This window comes from Lissotriton helveticus, chromosome 1_1 (assembly GCF_964261635.1).
Source record: "Lissotriton helveticus chromosome 1_1, aLisHel1.1, whole genome shotgun sequence".
NCBI lineage: Eukaryota > Metazoa > Chordata > Amphibia > Caudata > Salamandridae > Lissotriton > Lissotriton helveticus.
The window spans coordinates 751,114,300-751,132,114 of NC_136057.1; positions in this window are offsets into that span (position 1 = coordinate 751,114,300).

Genomic DNA, 17,815 nt, shown 5'->3' on the forward strand with positions numbered 1-17,815 from the left:
GCATCGGATAGGCCTGCTCTGGCCACGTCCCCAGAGGTGGTCTTCTTCTCCATGCCCGCTATGTTCCCAGCGGGCACGTTGCTGGTGTGCCAAAGGCGCCCCAAAGGCAAGCCCGTCAGTACCTGTCCGCGGCCGGCCGGGGCCAGAGGCCAGAACCCCTGCCCATTTCAGGAGCGACCAGCCCTTGAGGTACTCAGAGGAGCGTTTAAATGAACTGGAACCACCGCTCCTCGAATCATGCCACCACACTCTATCTACTGAGGCAGAAACATTGTGCTGCACCTACTGCCCATTTAAATCAACAGCATTGAAGGTAGGTTCCAGGAAAGAACACAAATTAAAGTTCCTACTAATTAATTGTAGGTCACTCAGTAAACATAAAATTGAAATCCACATTTGCATTGCAGATAATCAACCTAACGCCATGTTTCTCACGGAAACATGGCTGAATGAGGCTTCAGCCCCCGAGATACTACAAGCTTTTCCTCAGGATTACGGCATCCTCAGACAGGACCGCCCCATTAGGCGCGGAGTCGGGATAGCTATTATCTACCAACTATCCCTAAAATGTACCATGAACATGGCCAATATAGATAACAGGGAAGCAGCCTGCTTTACTATAAAAGTGGCTGACAATCACGCGGTCAATGGCTTCCTGATCTACCGACCCCCAGGCCCAGCCACCAATTTTATTTCAAGCCTTGTGGAAACAGTGGTGCAACCAGTGCTACACCACAATATTCTGACTGTTCTGCGTGATCTAAATTTACATTTTAACACCCATAGTAGCAATGAAGCGCAATTCCTATGTCAGGAATTACCCACCCTTCAGCTAGAGCTGAAATCCACTCACCCCACACATCAACTGGGTCACATATTAGATCCCATCCTTTCCAACTGTTTAGAGTTAGAGGTTGAAGCCCAGATCGCAGTCCCTTGGTCCGACCACCATCTCATGGCATTCTCTATTTCAATAGCTAAACCCCTTCCCACAGCTAGAATCGGCCCAATTTCTCAGCACCTGAAATGGACCAAATTCAATGCTGAGAGCTTCACCCAAGCTCTTCAGCAGAGTCATCCTCAATTGGGAGAGGATATTAATGCCACCAACACAGCAGTGGACAAGTGGATTGCTGAAACACTGGCTGCAGAGGCTCCATGGACTACTAATATCCCTCAGAGACTAACAACCAAATTAGCACCACGGTTCAATGAAGATCTGATGATAATTAAAAAATCCTGCAAGCGCTTACAGCGCCAATGGAGGAAAGATTTCTCCGATAGCAATAAGGCTGCCTACAATTCGGAACTAAAGAACTACCATTAAGAAAACCTGCACTGCTTACTATAATGATAGGATAGAGCAGGTGGACAACTCCTTTAAAGAAGTGTTCGCCATCCTTAAAGATTTATCCTCCCTAAAGAGAAGTATGTCTTCTGCCATTGGTTTTCCAGAGTCGTGCAACCAGATTGCCGACTTCTTTGCTATGAAGGTATCGAAAATATATGGTACCTTTCCTGATGACAAGAACAAGAACAAGGGACACCCTACTCACCAGGAACCAGGGTAATTCATATATAACAGTGGTTCCTGCAGAAAAATATGCTAATCTATACTGATAATAGTATGCACTATCGCAATTGTAAAAGGTTATACTGATGTCAGATGTACAGGAGACCATGTGGACCTCTGTTTGAATTTACAATAACACTTTTATATAATTCAAAGAATATACAGGTATGTGCAAAAAGAAAAAACCAGTAGTGATTTGTGTCCCAGTGTGAAATGGAACCAAAAAACAGAAAGTGGCAAAATTTGTGACATATACAACTAGGTTTCCACAATTTTTAAAGGCGACCATCTATAATTTTTCAATGATCACAGCTACTGTATGCAATAATCAGAGCTGTTCAAGTGGATCGCTTTAAATAGCTGTCGACACCGTTTCAACCCTGAGTGCGTTGAAGGGTCTCTTCAGGACCAAGGGATATAGGGACATCTAAGATTCAAGAAAAATAAATAAATCACTAAGAATATAGAATATCTGCTACAGTACTTGAAAAGGGATGCAGTGGACTCTGTAGTACTTGAAGGGAGTTGCGCTGCCACGTGAGAAATTTGAGATATGGGAGACACCAGTCAAGTGAAAAAAGGTAAAGGGAATACTCACACGGGACCCAGCTGGGTGCTAAATGAGTGAGAAGTAAATAAGAAGGTAAAGGTTAGATAGGGAAGCTGTATTTCTTAGAGATGCATAACATGAGCCACTGTATAGTGATATGCTCTCTTTAACCCCCATAATCCGATTCGTCATTTCAGTTCAACTGGGGCTTACCTTGTTAAAGTCCCTAAAGTCCAAAGAGCAAGAATGGGTGCGCACTCACTCGGCTACTTGGCAGCCAAAAACTGGAATGCACTACCCCTCTTACTCCGAGCCAAGCCATCGGAAAACATTTTCTGAAAAAGATTGAAAACTTGGCTTTTCCAGCTGGGAGGCTCGTTTTCATCTTGCCCTTGTTTCACAGCTCTTGCTCCATCCAGCCTTCTAAAGAGCGGTTACAAGCGTGGCGACACACCAGTAGGTGTAGCCAGGCACTTTATAAGTGGTTTATTATTATTTATGAATATTATAATTTTAGTGGAGGATTCCCTACGGCTCACAGAGGTGTTATGTGTTATTCTTACATATGTGCTTCCTTATTATCTCCTACGACCTATCAGGCACTGCGCTATACAAATGCAATGACAATAAAATACTTCACCCAACATCATGTACCATTAGCCTTATAACCACATCTTCTTTGGTTATGGTGAGTGGACAACAGCTTGTATATCTGTTTTAATTGTGTACGCGGCCTGGTCACTATGCTTTTAATTTTGGGGTTTGACGAAAAATATTTCAGTTGATAGTATCCACATCACTCTTGCTCGGTAATGCGGAACACCATTTTACAATTCTTGAAAGACCGAATTTGTTCCCTCTCATATAGATCATAAAGTGTTCTGCAGTCACCATCATGCAAGTGTTTGTAGTTGGAAGTACAGAGAGTGTGTACAAACTGCAGCCAACAAAAGCAGCAATGCTTCAGCTGCTCTGGGAAAAAGCTGGGTAGACAGTGCATGGGGTCAGATGTGAACTCTCACAATCCCCCTTAGTTTAACTTCCACCAGTGTTGAGGCATATGTGTAATACAAAAATACACATATGTTCCGAAATGCAGAATGCTATTGCACTACTGATACCTCAAGAGGTCACACAATTTACCGCCTCTCAGGCATTAACTGTACAAAAATATATCAATGCTGTGAAATGTAGAGAGCCCTTGCCATACACTCCTCTCTTGACAAGCATGGACGTCTCTGTATTGGTACATTGACCGGGCCTGTCCTGCACCATGCATTAATAGTTCCAGTGGTGAAAACTTCTTAGGGCTATCTTTGTGCACCTTCATACTAAGCTGCTCCATGCCATCCCATTAGTAGGAGCATAAAATAAGAAGGCATTAATAGATCAGTGATATCAATGCATTTAGCCTCACTCTGAAGATTATAAATTAAATCTCAGTAGAACAGTTCATGGAGTTTAATATCTGCCACAGTATCTAATGTAAACTGCAATTCACTGGTTGCAAGCCTGTCAGCCTAACCATAATAATAAATGAGTTTCTAAAGCTCCTGGTTATACTACCTAGTATGTCCCCGCGCTGCAGCTAGTCACCCATCATGATTTGGTATCATAAGATGCACCTAACGACACAGAGGCACTATACGTGGAAGAGGCAGGTTTTAATTTTTTTTCGGAAAATGCTCCTCTCCAATGGTTCAGACCTGAGTGACTGAGGGAAGTTGTTCCAATGTTTAGCAGCCAGCCATCTGAAGGATCTTCCGCCCATTTTTGCTCTTTTAATTACTGGTAATTTTACCCTTCCTGTCCCCACAGATCTCAAAGCCCTGGTAGGGATATAAGGGGTCAAAAAATTGTGTAGGTAGCTAGGACCCTTTCCCTGCAGGATGCAGTGGCTAATACATAGTATTTTGAACACAATTCTTTCCCTTACCGGGAGCCAGTGTAGTGTTGCGGGGCTGTTCTTGGATGAAGCTCTTCTGGGTAACCTCAAAACATGGCGAGCCGCTGCATTTTGAATGCATTGCAATCTTTGAACACACTTCCCATTTGCCCCAAGATATAGCGCGTTCCCATAGTCCAGGCGAGATATTACCAATACATGGACCAGAGTTTTTCTGGCGGCTGCGGGGAGCACATCTAGCGTCTTCCAGAGGCCCTTCATTATTCCAAAACATTTTCCGGCAACAATCCTGGTGCGATGGTCAAAGGAGAGCTTCGGGTCCAGCCACACCCCCAAGTTCTTAACCTGGTCCTTGGGGGCGGGGGTGGAGCTCAGGGACTGAGGCCACCACATCGAGGACCATATGGACAGAGCCCTATCAGAACCTCCTTTCTTGTTGCGATTCAATTTAAGGCAATTGCTTGCCATCCAGACATCTAGCTCCTGTAAGCAAGTGGAAAAGTTGATGGCGGCCTTATCATGGGATTGCGATAGCGATACCACTAGTTGCGTGTCATCCACGTATAACACAACTCTAATGTTGAATTTCACAATTAGGTCACCTAAGGGGGCCATATATAAATTAAAAAGGGTGGTACTAAGGATAGAACCCTGGGGCACTCCATGAGTCAGCCTATTGTTTTTAGAGTAGAACAGACTCTAAGACGCTTGAAAACTCCGATCCTGTAAGAAGGATCTCATCCATTCCAAGGCCAGTTCATCCAGCCCTCCTCTTTTGAGGCACCGTAGGAGCAGAGAATGGTTGACTGTGTCGAAAGCGGCGCTGAGGTCCAACAGTACCAGCTACACCATATGGCCATCAACTGCGTGCCTACGTATTGTTTCAGTAGATAAAAGCAATGCTGACTCCGTCGAATAAGTAGCCCGGAAGCCCGACTGAGTGGGATGTAATAGGTTATGCTTATTCATGTGCGAGGTTAACTGTATGTTAACCACCTCCTCTGCGATTTTAGCAAAATATGGAAGGAGCGAGACTGGTTGGTAGTTATCCAACTGGCTCACGTTCACCCCTGGCTTTTTCTTCATTGGGATGACAACCGCCTCCTTCCATTGCTTAGGGACTGTCCCTGATTCATAGGAGAGTTTCAGGAGGTTTCCAATGTAGGGTACCAAGATCTCCATACTCTCTCTCAGGGTCTTGGGTTTCGTGGGGTCCTTAGGTGAGCCAGACTTGATGCCTAAGGCAGGGCTTTTGAGCTCATCAAATGATGGGGCAACTATCTCCTGGAACTTGTTGGAGGCAGAAAACCAGTATAGTAACCCAGGTGAAAGATGTGCCCATTGCAGAGAGTGAGCGTGTGCGTGTGAGAGAGTGTGTGTGTGTGTCCTTCAGATCTCAAACTCCCATTGCAGTAACTATGCATTGGATACTGATGTGTCCACTGCAATCTTTACTCGACAGATGAAAAGGCAACTGGCGAGGGTATCTATCCACATGCTATCAGCAGAGCTAATTATAATATATAGGTCACAAATTTCACTCTCACTGAAATAGTTATGTGGTTTATCTATCTGAGATCCCTATGTACACTGCAGATCACAGGTTATAATCAATTCCGGGCTTATTCAGTCTTTCAGATTTCCAACAAATAGATTATTTGTATTTTGCATCATTTCACTTTATGCATCATTTCATTCAATGCCACATTTAATGATGACTTTTAGATACTTTTAAATAAAACATCATTGTAGAGAGCACCTTCACCCACTGATTTATCTCATTATCTGAAGTACTTGGCCGGCATAACCTGATATTTGGGTACTGATTTAAAGTTTGGCGGAACGAGTACTCTGTCTCAACAGAGATGAACTACCATCTCTGCCAAACTGTTGACTCAACCGCCTCATTTAGAACATGTCAACAATGGAACTTACTCCATCGCCAACATAGGGGCTGATATTGAGTTTGGTGGGCAGAGATTACTCCGTCGGGATGAGAAAATTGTCCCCACCATCCTGAGGAACCTCTGCCTGCCAAATCTAGAGTTGTCCACCAGCCCTGAGGAGAATTCTTAACATTAGGAGAAAGCGCAGTAATTGGGGTTCCTGTCAATGCCATAAAAGTTTGACTGACGTCTAACTTTTACAACATTTAAAATGTTTCAAAAGTAAACTCACAAAGTGAGAGATCGTTATTGAAAAATGCCCCACACACCATGGGAGCTTTCTGCCATAGTGTGTGTCATTATTTTTTTAACTCTCCAGTGACAGTCAGCAACAAGCATTTGCAATGCAATAGGTCTCGCATTAGGAACGTTTGAGTTATTTGTTTTGTACATGACAAATTTGTTATTTATGTGTTATTTTTTAAAATTGTGAAATTAATAGCTTTGTTATTTACAATGCTAATACTTTTATTTTTTGACAATGTGACACCTATTGCATTTTTAATGCAACATGTTTTGTATTTACGTGACTTAGAAGTATTGATTTTACAAATAATGTTTTTTTTTAAAATAATCAATACTTAAATAAAAGTTATTGTAATTTATAATGGCAATAGCTTAAACTTTTGTAAATTAACTTTTGTGAAGATTATGTTCAGTGTATTTTATTGTGACTAAAATATAAGAACATAAGGGAAATATCAAAATTTTTTGTGACATTTGTAATAAAGCTTGAAAAATTGAGAGAACATATTTGAACCAGTTGTTGTTGAATGTTTGCATAGAGTGATGCTGTGGTGGCGGGCGATAGAGTGAGGGCGATAGAGTGAGGGCGATAGATGTGTGTGGTTGTGTGTGTGTTGTGGTTGTGTGTGTGTTGTATGTGTGTGTGCGTGGTTGTATGTGTGTGTGCGGTTACAGAAGGATGTATGTGGAAGAGAGCAGCAGATCAGCATATTATAAGAGAACAGGGAGTTAAAGAAGGATGCAAAGCTTGAGGCACCTAACCTTATTGGCTAATTAGTCTCGAAAGAAAAAAGCTCCTAGAGATAAGAGGGCCCCAATGTCAGAAGTGGCGTATTACATGCATGCTCTGCAACCATTACAGCAGATTTTGTTTTCTTAAAACATAGCAGTAGGAAAGGATAAATAGGTTGGTCAGGTATTAAAAATATATATATATAAAATCACATTTGATAACTATGTCAGTTTGTTGGGCAAGACTTCCATTGTGTACTCTATAGTCAGGAACAGCAGAGCCCGGGAAGGAAGCGCCCGGTTGCATGCGACCCCAGTGAGGAGGTGAAGGCAGGACAGGCCTCTAATTACAAGGTGACCTTTAATTGGCTACGGCATCCGAGCAGGTTTCTTTAATTGCCAGCCGAAGCCACCCAGTTTGTAGTGACTAAGATTTCTGGGGAGTAAAAGTGCTTTCTGGCTCGCTGAGGCGCTGTTCGACCCCTAAAAGTGCTTTCCCATAGACGGGCTGGGTGCAGCTGGACGGTCCAGCTTTTCCCCCATCTGAAGCATCTTAAAATGTCATCCGAGGGCACGTAGAAAGTGTGTCCCTGCAGTAAAGAGTGGTAACCCGACACCTGCAGAGTAAAAACAAAGGAAGATCAAGGCGCACCAGGGTTTCGATGCCCGGAGACATCTTGTTTTTGCATACATAGCGCTTGCTGCCAACGGCATGCCGATTTGGAGAAGTGTTAATCAAAAGTAATTACCTTTTTCATTGGCTCTAGTTTCTAGCAACTAAGAGGTCCGTAATTGCGCTGCTACTGATTTTATGTGTTGTTATTCCCCAAGTCAGTGAAACTTGTTTTATTGACCTTAAAAGGAGAAAAGGCTGAGCCATTCTTTGTACTCCTATTAAAAACAGGTTGTGGCAAGGTTAGTGAAAGCAAGGTCATTTATTATACCGCTGGACAGCACTACTCTCTTGTCTGCCTATAGAAGAAGGGCCTCGGAAGGATAAATGGCAGAGTCAGTCCATATCAGGACCTGTGAAAGGCAGATTTCCATTTTTTCCAACAATGATGTAAGTCGCCAAATTCTCTTATCCAAAACAGACCCTACTAACATTCGGAATGGGGATTTCCTATATAATTAATTGTTAGAGCTCTGTAGACCACCACAGCGCTGCAAACATAACATGTAGAGTATGTATGTGTCTCCCCACAATGCGTCTAAGGCAAGCACTACTGAAAGGTAAAGACGTACATTGACGTACTGGTATTTACAAGTTACAGATACTGTACAATGGAGGCCTGTACTGGAAGCAGTTGGGTGACGTCATCGGCACCGAGACCAGGACTTTGCCCTTTTATTATTTGATGAAATATAGGACACTGCCTCCGTTCACAGTCATAACACAATCTGCCAAACTGGTTTTACAGTAACCCTGGAGTGCAGCAGGACTGCTAGCAAATGTGTTTCAAATGAGCATAGAAAAAGTGGGCTATTTCGTATCAAACTTACAATTTAAAATATTTACAGACGGTGGTTCTCTGATATATATCTCAACTTAATAACAGTGTCTTACTAAATCACAGTCATTTAAGAAAAAAAAACGGCAATAAAATTGGAAGCAAATGAAAATATATTCATGTAGTGGCTTGAAGAATGTATGTAGCACCTTTTACCCCAGGTAAGATGCAAAGCACTCTCTAGACTAATAACTTATTTTATAAAAACTACATGCTTTCATTAGCGTGCAGTTCTTTCTGTATGTGAGGGTTATATATCTGAATAGGTGCGCCTCTACTTTGGTCAATAGTTTGGGGGCGCGGCTTGTGCCATTTCATAACATTGCATATTAAAAATCCATTTGGGTAACGCTAAAATAAACAGAAGTAACTCAACATATAATGAAATGTGCCTTCTATAAAGATATCAACTTATAACTGGAAACGCTTCTGGTATATCGTCTTGAAAATTATTTGCTATGTCCACTACTTAAACAAGAGTGAGAAAAGGAGACAGGCATTATAGGGCGGTGAAGGGAAGGTTTGAGATAGAATCAAGCCTATTTATCCTTGGTGCTTAGCACTCTACATTTAACGGAGCCGATAGCGCTCCACAGGAAAGAAAGCAGAACACCAGGTGTCGAATGATTTTAACACACTGATGGAGACCAAAAGGTGGCCGGGCTGTACAATGCTGTCACGTTTTGAACTTATTTACAACAAGGGGTGGTGATGGACAGAGTCTCTGAATTAAGCAGAGTACTCTCACCCAGTCAAGAGATCAGGGCTAGATCCAACACCGTTTTTTAGCTCATTGCACCATCCCAGTTTCAGAACCTGGCTGTATGCAAATTAGTCTGTCCCTGGCCCAGTGCATCATGGGAACAGGGCAGACCAGACTACAAAAGCCAATTCTTACACTGGGAAGGAAACAAGCTTCCGGGGACCGGTTTCTGCCATTTCGGGCGTCTTCGGCCCGGCTTGCTTGAATCCTGATGGTGCAATGAGCAAGGGACTCACATCTGAGTATACCCTTCCACGCTTAGGGTGGACAGAATTATTTACAACAAGGGGTGGTGATGGACAGAGTCTCTGAATTAAGCAGAGTACTCTCACCCAGTCAAGAGATCAGGGCTAGATCCAACACCGTTTTTTAGCTCATTGCACCATCCCAGTTTCAGAACCTGGCTGTATGCAAATTAGTCTGTCCCTGGCCCAGTGCATCATGGGAACAGGGCAGACCAGACTACAAAAGCCAATTCTTACACTGGGAAGGAAACAAGCTTCCGGGGACCGGTTTCTGCCATTTCAGGCGTCTTCGGCCCGGCTTGCTTGAATCCTGATGGTGCAATGAGCAAGGGACTCACATCGGAAGCTTGTTTCCTTCCCAGTGTAAGAATTGGCTTTTGTAGTTTGGTTTGCCCTGTTCCCATCATGCACTGGGACAGGAACAGACTAATTTGCATACAGCCAGGTTCTGAAACTGGGATGGTGCAATGAGCTAAAAAACGGTGTTGGATCTAGCCCTGATCTCTTGACTGGGTGAGAGTATTCTGCTTAATTCAGAGACTCTGTCCCTCACCACCCCTTGTTGTAAATAAGTCACGTTTTGAACGGCATGAGTTTGGCCTGGGCTGGAAGCAAGAGCACGGCGAGCAGGGAGGGGCTGGAGAGGTGAGGGCACAGAGAAAAAGACAATATGATAAGAACTGCCTGGCACAAAAGCCCGCAGAGGGAACAGGCTCGAACAAAAAGACAATATGATAAGAACTGCCTGCCACAAAAGCCCGCAGAGGGAACAGGCACGAACAAAAAGACAATATGATAAGAACTGCCTGGCACAAAAGCCCGCAGAGGGAACAGGCTCGAACAACAAGCACTTGGCATTGCTGTGGGGAGGAGAAATGCGACACGGCCTGGGGCTGGCGGCCGTGAAAAGTGCGAAATGAAAGCCTTTGATGCATCAGGGGGCCGGGCGGATCTCTTTCAAGTGAAGCTGCTGGCGGCACCATGCTGGGGAAGCAACAGATGGCTGGCTTTCATGTGCACGTGCTTTTTAGGTCAATGCGCTTGCGCTTCGAGCTTGCTTTTCACGGGCACAGCATCAAATCGCCCGATGGTTAAGCTCGCGTTAAGCCCCAATATTCTCGCAAGCTCAATGCGCAAGCGCATTGACAGGCTCGACCTAAAAACAAGGATCCCACTGCACTTTCTAAATAGAGAGGCTGCTTCTGTCAGGCCAGCAGAGGAGTATCGCCCTGATTCAGATTTCACACCCACCAAACTCAATAAGCATTTGCAATACAATAGGTCTCACATTTGTGAGAGTTTAAGCTATTGGCATTGTAAATGACAATGCCTTTTATTAATCTGTGTTGATAATTAACACATTAATAAAAGGCATTGTCATTTACAATGTCAATAGCTCAAACTCTTGTAACTGTGAGACCTATTTCATTTCAAAGAAGCGGCCGCCATTGTCCTGGGCTTCTTGGAAAGTGAAAGCCCGCATGGCATGCTGAATGTTGCAGGAAAGCATGTCATGCCTGCAGTAGGAAAAATTATTAAAGAAAATAGTGCTTATAGACTAAATAAGACATACTGTGTAACAACAAAAGGAAAAGGGCCAGTCCTCATGGGAGGTTACATATGATAACAAGGCCGGTTCTAAGGAGGGACTAACAAGCCTTTTAACGAAACATAAGTCAGCATTTACAAAGGACAATGACACAAGCCAATGAAAAATATGAGCGGAGAGTGGGCGGAGCTCCAAGTCCATGCTCAAATATAGGATGCCTCGCAGAGCAGTGCATGCGCTGCCCAGGTTCGACCTAAAAACAGCCCCTGGGGTAGGTCACTGGACTAATGTTCTTAATGTGGAAATCTGCTGACAACTTCAAATCTTGCTTTAGCCAACTCAGTGCCTTGAGACCCTCACGGGTGAGTAGCACCCTTTATAAACTCCTGATTGATTAATTGATTGATGATTTGAGCAACACTGAGTTGGATGATAATAGTATTTTCAGCGCTAATTAATTGAAAAACAGCTGTAAAAAGCTACACCCAGCATTCTAAAATATACTACAAAATGCCAAAGCTATTGCATTAGTGAATGCTGTATTATGAGTTACTTGAATAATGGTATTTAGCTCGTTTCAAAGGTCTCACAGTTTTTACAGACAATTGACATAAGACCCAGAAAATGAATTTTTCCAGATGGACACAATTTAGTTAATTGTACAAGTCAGAGTTGGAAATGTTGCCTGGTAAATAACATTTCTTTTTCTTCTGAAAGATGTTTTCTCCTGTGCAATGTAATGCACTGAGGCATAGACTGCAACACAAATGGGACAAACCAACACCGTATTTTTCATTGTGTCTTTCTGGTGAAGAGACCAAGTCAAGGTTTCAAAGTGCTGGCAATTTAAAATGCTGAGTTGATCCCAAGACGATTTCTCTTACTTGCAAAATAGGTAAGTCTTTATTTTGTCCCACAAAGTTCAAAGAAAAGTCCCGATCCTGTTTTTGACTGAAGGAGAATTTCACAAAGGGAAGAGGTCATGGTAACAAGGTTAGTGTCTTTAAAATGCAGGTCGCTTTGATTTGAGAGTGCGGTAATCTAACCCCTACACAAGCTTTATTTGCAACATTACCTGGAGAAATAAAGATTCAAGATTTTCGAGCCCTCGATGTACCAGCTTTATAAATCAAGTCTGATAGTAATGCTAAAAACAGAAGACAAGCTGTCATCAATACATGCTCCCAAAATGCCGGCTGCGAGCCGAGGGCATTAAACTATCAGCACTTTCAAGGTGGGGGATTCTAAATGTGTCACTTCGCCTCTTCCGCCATAAAACCTGTGGCTAGCATGTTACAGGGGAGCGTCCGTGGGCCATTTTGAAACAACGCTCCCCTCCTTTCCGGTTTGGTACCACACTATTGATTAGACATCAATGTTGCAAATAACATATTAAATAACACACAAGTTTACAATATAAATGGTGTTGTCAGGAACTCAGGGGTGCTGGTGCTGTGTGTGAGATTCGAACCGGCACCCGGAAAGGGTTTTCGTGGACTGTTGTCTCCTTGCTTCTGTCATTGTCTTAATTTCCACTGCACTTAATGAAGCTTTTGGTGACCCAATGCATGCAACATAAAGCGTTCAGTGATTGATGTAGGGGGCATGCATTTTATTGATCTTACCAACTCTCACGAAACAAGTGCCTGTCAGGTACTACATCCAATAAAGCTGTTAAAGTGCTAAATTGCTGGCATCCATTACTTTATACACGAATCATTTATTGCCTTGTTGATTTTTTGGGAGGCAAACAAATATTTTCTCAGTGTCCAATTACAGACCTTCCAAAAGATTACAGCAATGTCAGCTTTTAGAAATTATCAGTTCTCTTGATAGTGAGGGACAAGAATTTCCTGGAGCCCTTTTCATTTGGAACTTCGATGAGTGTAGCACCCTCTTTCTTTATTTCATTTTTTGTGTAGTTGGCTCTTTGTTGGTCACTCTTCAGTCCTGATTTAGTTTTTGCTGGCCCCTACTCAAATATTTTGCAACAGGTCACTAGGCACGTCCTTTTTAGGTCTCGCCTAGCGAAAGCAGCGCATGCGGTGCTCTCGCTATTGTGAGTACCTTTTGGAAGCGATTCTGCTGAGGGCTTTTTTAGGTCTCGCCTAGCGAAAGCAGCGCAAGCGCTGCCCTCCCTATTGCGAGTGCCTTTTGGAATCGATTCTGCTGAGGACTTTTATGTACGCGCCTGCATGAACAAACATGGCTGCTCTTGCCATTGGTCCATAGCAGATAGCATGCACGTGTCCGTAGGGACTGTGGACAGTCCACGCCATTTTGTTGCTATAGCAACGAAAATGCCGCTTCGCTCATAGCTCAGAACCAATGCGCACCCTGCAGTTCCCCCGGGGCACAAGCAGGCATCCACTTCTGTCTTTTTGTTGACCTGCAGTTCCCCCGTGGCACATTTGCATGCAGCACGATCCAGGCGAAAAGGAAGAAGCAAATTATGGGGCAGGGTTGACTAAATTATGCGGCAAAAAAATGCAAAATAAAAGACCTAGGGCCAGATGTAGAAAGCCTAATACCAGTCGGTAACGGCCAAAGTAACAGAATTTCGGCCATTACCGACCGGTATTAGGCATTTGAGATGTATGGGCCTAATTTAAGGATTCGTTAATTTACTGAATCGGTAATTTAAGGAATCTGTAAGTTACTGAATTCTTAAATACTGATTCGGTATTTTACCGAATCCTTAATGTAGGAAGCACTCAAGTGAGTGCTTTTCACTTGTAAGGATTTGTTATTTACCACCAACTACAAGTTGGTGGTAAATAACGAAAACCATTAAAAAAGCAATTTTGTGCTTTTTTAACAGTGCCATGTGGCAGACATACATGCCCTTAGGGCATGTATGTGTGCCACATGTGGACCCATGCACTATTCAGGGGTGCAACAGGGTGTCAATGTGACACCCTGCCACCCTTGTAGGTCTTCCCCTCTTACCGATTCGGTATTTATCGATTCAGTAATTCCCATTCATTCCTTTGGGCCTCCAGGCCCATAGGAATGAATGGGGAATACCGAATAGGTAAATACCGAATCGGTATTTACCGAATTTTACAGATTCATTAAAAATTATTGAATGAATACCTACATACCATTTACCCATTCTAAAATACTGAATCGGTAAAATTAGGTATTTTAGAATCGGTAAATGGTATTTACCTACATCTGGCCCCTAATGTGGCACAGTTGGTGTTAACATTTCTTCTTTAGTACCAGTTGAACACCTTAACACCGATATGCAGCAAAAACCAACTGGAAGAAGGCCAGTCAACCTTTCCCAAGGCCTTGTGTAGCCACGTTTTAGTAAATTTTAATCCATTTGAGCCAGAATTGTTTTTAGGTTGAAATCTGCAAATTATGCGGCAGATGACAGATTATGTATCAATTGTTATAAGGAAAACTTGGCGACCATAGAATGGCATAATTCCAATGCCCCTGGTTGCAACTCCCTTGAATGCCCTCGCATGGACAAGCACAGATGATGTCCAGCTGTAGTGGTAGCATTTGGTTTCTTTTCTAGCACTCTCCATTTTTGGTGAATATTGAAGCAGAGCCGTGCAATGAAGTAACCATGAGAGTGTGGAAGCTGGGATTAGGCACAGGTCTCCATGCTTTAACCGCACATCTTGTTTCTGGCCCCTCCCCCATTCTGTGAATCAATGTTGTAACATTACTTGGAACTTTCTTGAAATGTGTTAGCAGTGGAGATATTTTTTTCAAAACGCTTTACAGAGAATGTGTTTAGAAATATTATCATATGAGTTATTCTTTTTTTTATTGAACTTGAAAGTATGAAAGCCAGAACAACACTGGTGGGATTCAAACAGGAGACCTGCACATCATGCACAGATCTGAGCTGGAAAAGTGAAACCCACTGAGCATACTTTCCGTCTTCATTCACTTATTACTCATCTATGTGAAGGACGAATATAAGTAATTCACTAGACGAAGATAAAACGTATTTAACTGTTCTGTAGAGTGATATTTAAGTAGGTAAACTCTTATAAATGTAATCCCTAGAGCAAAGCCATTAGGGACAGAGAAAAACAGTGCTGGAAAATAAGTCTAGCTCTGTTCTCCGCCCTCTGGGGAGCTCACTATAACCACAAAAAGTAGGAGTCTTAGATGTCTGTAGGGACATTCACATAGCACAAGCTGCAAACCTTGCTGGGCCGTACCTATCAAACAATGTATATTTCCCTGTATATTTAAATAAATGTAGGTTTCAGATGTTGAGAGTGCCCTCTCAAAGATGAATGATCACAACATGTTTAACAATATTAAACACATATTTTGGATAGCAGAATTGTCTGTTTTTTTGGACATTTTCAAAATGGCCAGGCATTCCTCTTGTCGGACCTGGAGACTTCACTAGTGCGAATATTCTGTTTGCAACACCTCTTTCCAGCTCAGAGAAACAAATATCTGTCACAATCAATCCCACTAAGGCCTCACACATCACACAGCAAAAATAGAACTATATTTCAGCACTTTAAGACTTGGGGGCTTAACATGATGTCGGTCAAAGTTTCCTCCGACAGACACCGTGGAGGAAACAGAACCGATCGACCTCCGGTCAGCGGTCCCGACCACCTAATTATGATGTGACTGCATATGGTGCAGTTGCATTCCCACATTTCCCTACGGGAGCACGTGTTATGGCCACAAACCTGCTGTAACACATGCACCCTTAGAGAAATGGGTGATTGTGTTAATCCCTGCCCCCTGTGGCAGGCACAAGGTGCAGAGATTAATAGGGGGGCACTTTGGCCCCGAACCGGAGGCCGCAACGAGAAGGGGCCCTGCCAGGGGACCCCAAACTTGCTTTCTGACAGGCTTTCCATGTTGGAAAGCCCAGCATGGAAAGCCTGTGGGAACCCGAGCATCGTAATCCCTAAAGCGGAAATGCCTTTCTATGGGATTATTGGCCAGTCTCCAAACTGGCTGACGGGCTCCTGGAGCCCATCAAAAGCCAGCCGGAATGACCGGTCGGTTTCAATTCCGACCAGCTGTATTGTAATCAGCCGGCGGGAATTGAAACTGAGATCTTGGTCATTAAGCTTCTGGCCTATGGTCAGAGGGTTTACAACCAAGATCGTAATAGGCCCCTAGGTGTTATTAGTGCACAACTAAATGGTACTTGTTTTATTGACCTACAAAGGACACAAAGCCAAGTTGGCCCGATGCACCAATTTTTGTCAAAACCCTTATATTCTACACTCCGAACAAAACTCATCCAAAGTCACAGAACAGAAGAATGTCAAAAACCCTCCATATCATGTGAGAGTAGAGAAATAATAGCCCAGGCAGATAGGACCCCACCATGACTGCACAGAGCTGAGAAATGGGCTAATGTTTCATGTTTCTAGAGATTCTGCTGGCGTTGCTGTTGTAAGAAGAGGCGTGTCCAGTTTTGAGGGTGAAACCGGCATGCAATTACCTAGATAAAAAACCAGGGTAGGGACTGGAAACAGCATTTAATGGCAGCTTCTAGTCTGTGGCACACTAGCACAGAGGACACTTTGTGGTGACAAGAGAATAGTGCTACACACGAGGGGCCTCATTTATGAGGGCACTTGCGCCATCAGAACGTTACTTTTTGTGACGTTCCATGGCGCAGAAGCTTGCCTGATATTTATCAGGCAGCACTAAGCCACTTTTTTGGGCTTAATGCTGCCTGAAAGGGGCGTGCAATGGGTGTTGCTGGGGGCGTTCCCAGCAACATCCATGGCCTTTTGACACTGCCCCAGATTTACGAGAAATCGTAAATCTGAGGCAGTGCCAAAAGCTTAGGCGTAAGGGAGGCGCAACTGGGAGAAATAACTTTATTTCTCCTCGTTTTTCCTGCAGCACACATAGAAAGAGTAAAAGCCTCTTGTGATTATTTTTATACAGAAAGGTTTCCCTTCCTGTACAAAAATCATCATCCCCGCAATGCAGGCACCCTTGCACCATTGTGCAAAGGTGCCTGTGTTGGCGCAGGCAACCCATAGTGCTCCGGGACAGGGGAAAAGGACAGGAATGCGCCGTATCTTATAGATACGGCGCATTTCTGCTCTTTTCTTTTGCCTGAGGGAAGTGCAGCAGGAAGGCTTGCTGCGCTTCCCTACGGCAAAACCTCATAAATGAGGCCCGAGGTCTTTATGTTGAAGAAGATGAGGAAAGGCTGGTCATGGAAGGCAAGACTTGCTTCGGGAGGATATACTCCGGGCATTGTTTCAGGACATGCCATAGTGCATCACCTGCAGAAGTTCTTCCTCTTCAGTGCTCACACTGACGCAGAAACATGCCAGGCTGGGAGCAGGACATGTGTTCACATTCTGACTAAGCTGCTCAAAGACCCACACAAGAATGGTAGCTCATAAAATCTGGGGTAGTGGTAGCGGTGCTACCCGGGCATCATTCCCTTCCTCGGCCTCAGGTCTGATACTTCAGGTCAGTGCCAACTAGCACCTTGGCCTCTCTGCCGGGAGGAGAAAAACAAAATGTCATGGGCGAAATGTTTGCATGGTTGTGTGCATGTTTTTTCTATTAATTAAAGTGGACTCAATAGTGGATTCCTATAAAATTATTTAGACAATTTTTATGGCCCTAACGAACGGGAAATGAAACAGAGCAGCAATACAGACCGGTAACATTTAGACCACACCAAAGGACGTGGAGGCCATTGTGATTCTCAAATGTCCATCCTTTGGCTGACCACTATCAATTTTAGTGAGTTAGTAACTAACATTGAGAAGCTACATGCAATTTCCAAGGTGTAAGTTTAGAACCCTTCTGTG